Here is a 9416-nt window from a genome sequence, read left to right as displayed (position 1 = left end):
AAAAAATATATATATTTTATCCATAATTTCAGACTTACAAAAGGTTGCAAGCATTCCCGGATACCATTTTCCAGATTTGCCAAATGTAAACAATCTGCCTCATTTGCTTTCTTTCCCGTTCTCACTAATTATTTTTTCCTCAACCATTTAAGAGTAAAATGCAGAAATTATGCTGCTTTATCCTGCAAATATTTTCCCCGTCCAAAAAACAAGGAATTCTCGAATCACAGTGTAGTGATCAGTATCAGAAAATTAACATTGACACAAAACTGTTATCCATGTTGAGATGTTGTCAGTAATCTCAATAAAGTCCTTCGTAAAAATAGTAAATCTAAGATTCTGTATTGTATTAGGTTCTCATATCTCTTCAGTCTTCTTTAATCTGGACCAGTTCTGAGTGTAATGTTTTATGTAATTGACATTTTTGAAGAGGCCAAGCCAGTTGTTTTGTAGAGTGACCTCCATTTGGGTTTGTCTGATGTTTTCTTATGATTAATTTTAGGTTATGTCCTTTTGGCAGGACTATGCCAGGAGTGATGCCAAATTCTCAATGCATAGTATCAGGAAGCATGTGCTGTTGATTAGTTCAGATGTTCCCAAACTTGGTTATTTGTTGGTTTTCTGTTGTAAGGAAGAGCTATCTCTTTTTTCATTTATTTGCTTATTCAGTTGTTTTTCATGTCATTGTGGACTCTTGAATTTTTACTTTAATGCAATGGGATCTAGCCCTTAGCAATAGTTATTTTACTTGATTTTTTAAAATGTATTTTCAGTGTACAGTGAAATTTCTCTTTGATGTACAGATCATGGCTTTTAAACGCATAGATCATGTAATTACCACAGTTCCATTATAGAACAGTTCTATCACATCCACCTCCAAAAAATTCCTTGTTTTTTTTTTGTTGTTGTTGTTTTCAAATCCTCACATCCTTAACCCCTGGCAACTTCTGTTTTCTAACTTCATAGTTTGTGTTTTCCAAAATATATAAATGAAATCATACGATATGTAGCCTTTTAAGTCTGGTTTCTTTCACTCAGCATGGTGCACTTGAGATTCATCTAAGGTGTTGTGTAAATCAAAGTCTGTTCCTTTTTGTTTCTGAGTAATACTGCATTATCAATATCACAGTTTATTCATTCCTATGTTGAGGTATGTTTGAGTTTCTAGTATTTGCTGATTAGTAGTAAAGCTGCTATGAACGTTTCTATACAGGTTTTTATTTTACTTGGGTAAATAACCAGGAGTGGGATTCTTGCATCCTATATTTAACTTTGCAAAAACCTGTCAAACTGTTTTCAAAAGTGGCTTGTGCCATTGTGCTTTCCCACCAGCAGTGTGTGAGAGTTTCACTTACTCTGCATCCTTGTCATCTTTTGATATTGTCAGTTTAATAGGTGGATGGTGGTGTCTTTTTGTGATTTTTAATTTGTGTTTCCCTCATGGCTAATAATACTGAACATCTTTTCATGTGCGTATTATGTATAGCTTTTTGTCAGTAAAATGGCTGTTCAAATCTTTCGTCTATTTTTAAGAATTGGGTTGTGTTTTAGTTGGGGTTGCTATAACAGAATACCATAGACTAGGTAACTGAATAAGAAAGCAAACCTTTTCACAGTTCTGGAGGCTAGGAAGTCTGAGATCAGGGTGCTAGCTAGCATGGTCAGATTCTGGTGAGAGCCCTCTTCCTGGTTTGCACATACGTGGCTGTCTTCTTGCCATCTTCTCACATAGCAGAGCGAGAGCTCTCCAGTATTTCTTATCTCTTCATAAGAGCACTCATCCCAGCTATAAGGGTTCCACTTATGACCTAATTACCTCTTAAATAACCCACCTCCTAATGCCATCACATTAGGGATTAAGGTGTCAACAGATGAATTTTGGGGCACCGTAAACATCCAGTCCATAGCAGTTTGGTTGTTTTCTTGTTTTTTATTTTGATGTTCATATTGTTCCAGAATTGGCCAGTGGGTACCCCTTCAAGCTGGGGCTTACGTCTTTTTGACAGGTGCTTCTCTGTATTTGATCTTGTTCATATGCTGATACAACTGGATTTGAATTTTTCTTGTTCAGGCCCCACATATAATCTACTCTTGGCTATTTTGCATCATGAGGAACGAATGTACTTAAAAATAGGGCAGTTTGAATTGAGTAATCTGTGATTTAAGGAATCATGAAATGGCTTCATAAATAAACACTGATGTCAGTGTTACGCATTCTCAGCTTATCAGTTCTGTCACATGTTGAAATAACTTGATCGGTGGGGTAGTGAGCCTTGATGACAGCAAGAAATCAGTCTAGGTATCTTTCTGTACTTCAAAATAATGTGATAAGAAAATTGAATTTTAGTTGATTGACTTGATACATTTTGAAAACTGTGTTATTGTCTAGGGAAAAGATATGATTCAGGGTGACAAAGCAAGATCTATAGTAATTAAAGGTTATTTGGAATAGGTTGGGCAGCCACTATGTTTCTGTAGCAATGTTGCTTGTATTGTTTTATGTGATGGCAATTTTATTTTGTTTTTGTTGGAGTCAGCACTGCAGTGGTGCCTGTCAGACATTTTCCTTCTGACACAGTTTCACATCAATATGGTCTTTATCACCTGCTTCACAGCATTGTTGTTGTGAAGTACTCTAAGGTAAAGTAGTTCTAGAACTCGTTTATTAAGTGCTGGACAATTCTTGGGAGCTGTATGATGAAAATGAAAACGTTTTGGAATCAGCTTACCTGTCACTTATTAGCTACATGACTTAAACTTTCTGAACACCTATTTCTTCAGTTTGTTAAAAGGACATAATACTGTTCACTACATAGAGGATTGCTAAAATTCTTAGCATAGTCAGTATGCAACAAATTGTAATTCAGTAGTTTCTGCTTTTAAAATTTATAAACAGTTTTAGTGTTTAGTATTTAAACAAGTTGAGAAATGACTTGTTGCTTGTTGCGTTTTGTATGCATACACTTTTAGAGCAGCATAGAGTCATAGAGTTTGTTCTGGAAAATTCATGTGATATAGAGAACCATAAAGACAAATGTAGAAATTACCCATAATCCTACCACAGGGATTCACTGTTAACATTTTGATATTTTTCTTTTTTTAATAGGCGTTATTTTCTATTTAGTTTTACATTTAACAGAAAAATTAAGAAAACCCTACAGGGAATCCCCATATACTCCATACCCAGTTTTCCCTATTAACATTTTATATCAGTATGATATAAAACATAATTGTATGCTCGTTATAGTTAATGAGCCAGTATTGATACATTATTACTAAAGTCCATATATTTAGAATTCTTTAGTTATTATCTAATTTTCTTTTCCAGGACCCCATCCAGGGTATCACATTATGTTTAGTTGTCATATTTCCTTATGCTTCTCTTTGTAGTGGCAGTTTCTCAGATTTCCTTTGTTTTTGATGATCTTAACCATTTTGAGGAATACTGCTCAGATATTTTATAGGATGCTCTGCTATTGGAATTTGATGTTTTTCTCATGATAAGACTGGGATTATAGATTATTGGGAGAAAAACTGCAGAGGCAAAGTGCCATTTGCATGACATAATTTCAATGGTGTTTACTATCAACATGATTTCTCACTGTTGATGTTCACCTTGATCACCTGACTGAGGTAGAGTTTGTCGGGTTTCTCCACTGTAAAGTTACTCTTTTTTTCCCCCTTTCCTTACTGTACACTTTCTAAGGAAGTCACTGTGCACAGCCCATGCCTAAGAGGTAGTGAGTTATACTGCCCCTCCTTAAGCATGGGATATCTATGTAAATTATTTGGAATTCTCCTGGATGGGAGATTTGTCTCTTTTTAATTTACTAATTATTTCAGTCATGTTTAGCCATATGGAGTCATGAATATTTATTTTATACTTGGTGTTATAATCTGATACTGTTTTAATTATTTTGTTCGAATTGTTCTAGCTTTGGCCATTGGGAGCTCTTTCAGTTGTCTCCTTTGGGTGTATGGTCCTTTGCCATACGCCCATCATTGTGTTATGGTGTGTCTGTGTTTGAGCATTTCCTTACGTTCTGGTACTATAAGGTGTTACAGACTCATCTTGTGTATTTATTGCCCTAGAAATGGTCATTTTTTTCAAGGAACTCTGGTTTTATTTATTGGAGAATGGTTTTGGAAACCAACATCTAGGTGCTAGGCATGCTTGCTGCTACTGAGAGGTCATTTCATTTAGTTCCTCTCAGCTGACAGAGTAAAAAAAATGCTGTTTTACTAACCTATGTATTTATATATGTTTATAAATATTTCTATATGTATCAAATATATCTCTGTTAAAGTACACATGAAGTCATACTGATGTCTCCAATTATAATTAATTACTGCATGGGTCAGTCTAGCTACCTGTCCTTGTTTTTCCGTGAACTCTCATTCCAACAGTGTAAAACCTGATTTCCACCATCTGCCATCCATTTATACTGATGTCTCCAATTATAATTAATTACTGCATGGGTCAGTCTAGCTACTTGTCTTTGTTTATCTGCCATTCCAACAGTGTGAAACCTGATTTCCACCATCTGCCATCTATTTACTTAATTATTAAATTCCAGTATACAAGTATAGTAGTACAAGAATCATTAACCTACATCCTGTAAAAAATAACTTTATTAACTACAGTAAATGTTTTATGTGCAGTTCCCTTTTGCCCTTAGTCTTACAGACTGTTCTCATTTCCAGAGTTATTTCGGTCAGCACCTTCTCCCTATTCTCTTTAGTGCAGTTGTTTCATATACTTGTAAAAAAGTTAGTCTTATCATAGTCTTCATTTCTTCCTGGGACCACCTGACCTCCTAAATGATTTTTTTAAATTTATTTTTTGTGTTGTAGATTTCTATGGTTTTGACAGATGGGTAATGTCTTGTATCTGCATTACAGTATAGATAGAATTTTACTGCCCTAAAAATCATCTGTGTTTCTCCTATTCGTCCTAAACCCTAAATTCTTAGCAACCACTAATCATTTTACTGTCTCTGTAGTTTTGCCTTTTTCAGAATGTTGTATAATTGGAATCATATAACATGTAGCTTTCCGTACTGGCTTCTTTAACTTAGCAATGCATTTTTAATGTTGTATGTATTTTGTGGCTTGTTAGCTCATTTCTTTTTATTTGCTGAATTATATTTTATAGTATGGATGTACCATAGTTTGCTTATCCATTCATCTATTGAAAGACATCTTGAGTACTTCCAGCTGCTGGTGATTATGAATAAAGTTGCTATAAACATTCATGGTCAGGTTTTTCTGTGAACTTAGGTTTTAAAATCAATTGGATCAACATCTAGAATCATGATTGCTGGATCTTATTCTAAGATTGTTTAGCTTTGGAAGACACCACCAAACTGTCTTCCAAAGTGGCTGTATCCTTTTGCATTACCACTTTCAGTGAATGAGAGTTCCTCTTGCTCTGCATCCTTGTCAGCATTTGGTAGTGTCAGTTGTTTTTAGATTTTAGCCATTCAAATAGGTGTGCAGTAGTATCTCATTGCTGTTTTCATTTGCAGTTCCCCGATGACAAATGATGATAAATATCTTTTCATATGCTTATTTGCCACCTGTATATCTTGGTGATGTGATGGTTCACATGTTTGCTCATTTTTAAATTGGGTTGTTTTCTTGTTTTAAGATGTGTATTTTGGATGATAGTCCTTTGTTAATATGTATTTTACAACTGTTTTCTCCCAGTCTGTGGCTTGCCTTTAATATATATATATATGGGCTGAGTGCAGTGGCTCTTGCCTGTAATCCTAGCATTTCGAGAGGCCGAGGCGGGTGGATCACCTGAGGTCAGGAGTTTGAGACCAGTCTGGCCAACATAGCAAAACCCCATCTCTACTAAAAATACAAAAATTAGCGAGATGTGGTGGAGGGCGCCTGTAATTCCAGGTACTCGGGAGGCTGAGGCAGGAGAATTGCTTGAACCTGGCGGGCGGAGGTTGCAGTGAGCTGAGATCGCACCACTTCACTACAGCCTGGGCAGGAGTGAGACTCTGTCTCAAAAAAAAAAGTTAATAAAAAATAATATAATAAAAATATATATGAAAATTATTTATGTGAATTATTTATATGTAATATAACTTACAGATGATTAGTGGTGAGATCATACTGTATATATAGTTTTTGTGCCTTCTTTATTATAAAATAAGCCCTTTCAAAGCCATTGACAATTCTTTGTAAATATATTTAATAAAACAATATTACACTAGTAGATCACAGAATATCCCCAATTCATCACTCTTCCCTGTATCTAAGCCTTTTATCCTATAACTTATAGTAGGATCAAATAAATATTTAAAGCTTTGGAGGTTATATGGTCTCTATCACAACTACTCAGCTCTCCTGTTGTGGCATGAAAGGGCCATAGACAATGTGTAAATGAGAGTGGCTGTGTCCTAATAAAGCGTTATTTTAAAAAACAGACAACAGACCTGCTGACCCTGATATCACTTTGTTTTTTGTTTTTAATTTTTAATTCTTATCTGTATGTATGTAATTGGTATATATATTTATGGAGTATATGAGATATTTTGATATGGACATACAATGTATAAAAATCAAATGGGAGTAAGTGGTATATCCATCACATCAAATGTTTATCCTTTGTGTTACAAACAATCCAATTATACTCTTGATTTTTTTTCTTGTTTCACTTAAAGTATCTTGGTTGTTTTAAAATGTACAATTAAATTATTAACTATAGTCACCCTGTTGTGCTATCAAATACTACATCTTATTCTTTTTTTTTTTGTACCCGTTAAAACCATCCCCTCTTCCCCCAAACCTCCCCCCATTACCCTTCCCAGCCTTTGGTAACCTCATTCTCTCTCTGAGTTCAATTGTTTTAATTTTTAGCTCCCACAAATAAGTGAGAATATGTGAAGTTTGTGTTTCTGTGCCTAGCTTATTTCACTTAACATAGTGATCTCCAGCTTCCTCCATGTTGTTGCAAATGAAGGATCTCATCCTTTTTTATGACTGAATAGTACTCTATTGTGTGTAAGTGCCACATTTTCTTTATCCATTCATCTGTTGATGGACACTTAGGTTGTTTCTAAATCTTGGCTATTGTAAATAGTGCTGCAGTAAACATGAGAATGCAGATATCCCTTCGATATACCGATTTCCTTTCTTTTGGGTATATACCTAGCGGTGGGATTATGGGATCAAATGGTAGCTCTGTTTTTAATTTTTTGAGGAACCATAGTGGTTGTACTAATTTACATTCCCAACAACAGTGTATGAGGGTTCCCTTTTCTCCACATCCTTGCCAGCATTTGTTATTGCCTATCTTTTGGAAAAAAAAGCTATTTTAACTGGAGTGAGGTAATATCTGATTGTAGTTTTGATTTGCATTTCTCTGAAAATCAGTGATGTGGAGTACCTTTTCACCTGCCTGCCATTTGTATATGAAATGTATATTGAGAAATGTCTGTTCAAATGTTTTGCCCATACTTTGATTGGATTATTAGATTTTTTTCCTGTAGAGTTGTTTGAGCTTCTTATGTATTCCGGTTATTAATTCCAGATGGATAGTTTGCAAATATGTTCTCCCATTCTGTGGGTTTTGTCTTCATTTTGTTGATTGTTTTCTTTGCTGTGCAGAAGCTTTTTAATTTAATGTCATCTTATTTGTCTATTTTTCTTTTGATTCCGTGTACTTGTGGGGTATTACTCAAGAAATCTTTGCTCAGGCCAATGTCTTGGAGAGATTCTCCCATGTTTTCTCTTATTAGTTTCATAGTTTGAGGTCTTAGATTTAAGTCTTCATTTTATTTTTTTTTATTTTTTTATTTTTGTATGTAGTAGGAGATGGGTCTAATTTCATTCTTCTGCATATTGATAATCCAGTTTTCCCAGCACCATTTATTGAAGAGACTGTCCTTTCCCCAGTGTAAGTGCTTGGCACCTTTGTTAAAAATGAGCTCATGGCGGATGTATGGATTTGTTTCTGGGCTCTCTTCTGTTTTATTGGTCTGTGTCTGTTTATGCCAGTACCATGCTGTTTTAATTACTATAGCTCTGTAGTATAATTTGAAGTCAGGTAATGTGATTCCTCCAATTTTCTTCTTTTTGCTTCAGATAGCTTTGGCTATTCTGGGTCTTTTGTGGTTTAATGTAAATTTCAGGATTTTTTTTTTTTTTTCCATTTCTGTGAAGAATGTCATTGATACTTTGATAGGGATTGGATTGAATCTGTGAATTGCTTTGGGTAGTATAGACATTTTAACAATATTGATTCTTTTAATTGATGAACATGGGATATCTTTCTATTTTTTTATGTCCTCTTCAATTTACAAAGTACATCAACTTTTTATAGTTTTAATTGTGGAGATCTTTCACTTTGTTTAATTCCTAGGTATTTAATTTTATTTGTAGCTATTGTAAATGAAGTTACTTTATTGATTTCCTTTTCAGATTGTTTATTGTTGGCTTATAGAAATGCTACTGATTTTTATATGTCGATTTTGTGTCTTACAACTTTAATGAATTTCTTTGTTCTAATAGATTTTTGGTGGTCTTTAGGTTTTTCCAATTAAAATATATCATTGGCAAACAAGGATAATTTGACTTCTTTCTTTCCAGTTTGGATGCCCTTTATTTCTTTCTCTTGCCTGATTGCTCCAGCTAGGACTTCCAGTACTATGATGAACAACAGTGGTGAAGTGAGCATCCTTGTTGTGTTTCAGTTCCTAGAGGAAAGGCTTTCAGTTTTTTCCCATTCAGCATGATACTAGTGGTGAGTCTATCATATATGGCTTTTATTATGTTGAGGTGTGTTCTTTCTATACTCAATTTTTTTAGGGTTTTTATCCTGAACAGATGTTGGGTTTTATCAAATGCTTGTTTTAGCATCAATTGAAATAATCATTTGTTTTTGTCCTTCATTCTGTTAACATAGTGTATCACGTTGATTGATTTGCATATGTTGAACTATTTTTGCAGCCCTGGGATAAATTCCACTTGGTCACGGTAAATGATCTTTTTAATATGTTGTTGAATTTTGTTTGCTAGTATTTTGTTGAGGATTTTTACATCAATACGTATCAGTGATACTGGCCTATAGCTTTGTGTGTGTGTGTGTGTGTGTGTGTGTGTGTGTGTATGTGTGTGTCTGGGTTTGGCATCAGAGTAATAATGGCCTCATAGGGTCAGTTTGAAGTATTCCCTCCTGCTTTATTTTTTAGAATAGTTTAAGTGGAATTGGTATTGGTTCTTCCTTAAATGTTTGCTAGAATTCAGCAGTGAAGCCATCAGGTTCCAGGCTTTTTTTTGCTGGAAGACTTTTTGGTTTTGATCCTGTTATTTTTTTATTTGTCTGTTCAGATTTTGGATTTCTTCATGGTTCAATCTTGCTAGGTTTTGTGTGTCTAGGAATGTATTCATTTCTTCTA

The sequence above is a fragment of the Rhinopithecus bieti genome, unplaced genomic scaffold, assembly GCF_001698545.2.
Source record: "Rhinopithecus bieti isolate Rb0 unplaced genomic scaffold, ASM169854v2 scaffold_55, whole genome shotgun sequence".
NCBI classification, from domain to species: domain Eukaryota; kingdom Metazoa; phylum Chordata; class Mammalia; order Primates; family Cercopithecidae; genus Rhinopithecus; species Rhinopithecus bieti.
This window is presented reverse-complemented; position numbering follows the sequence as displayed.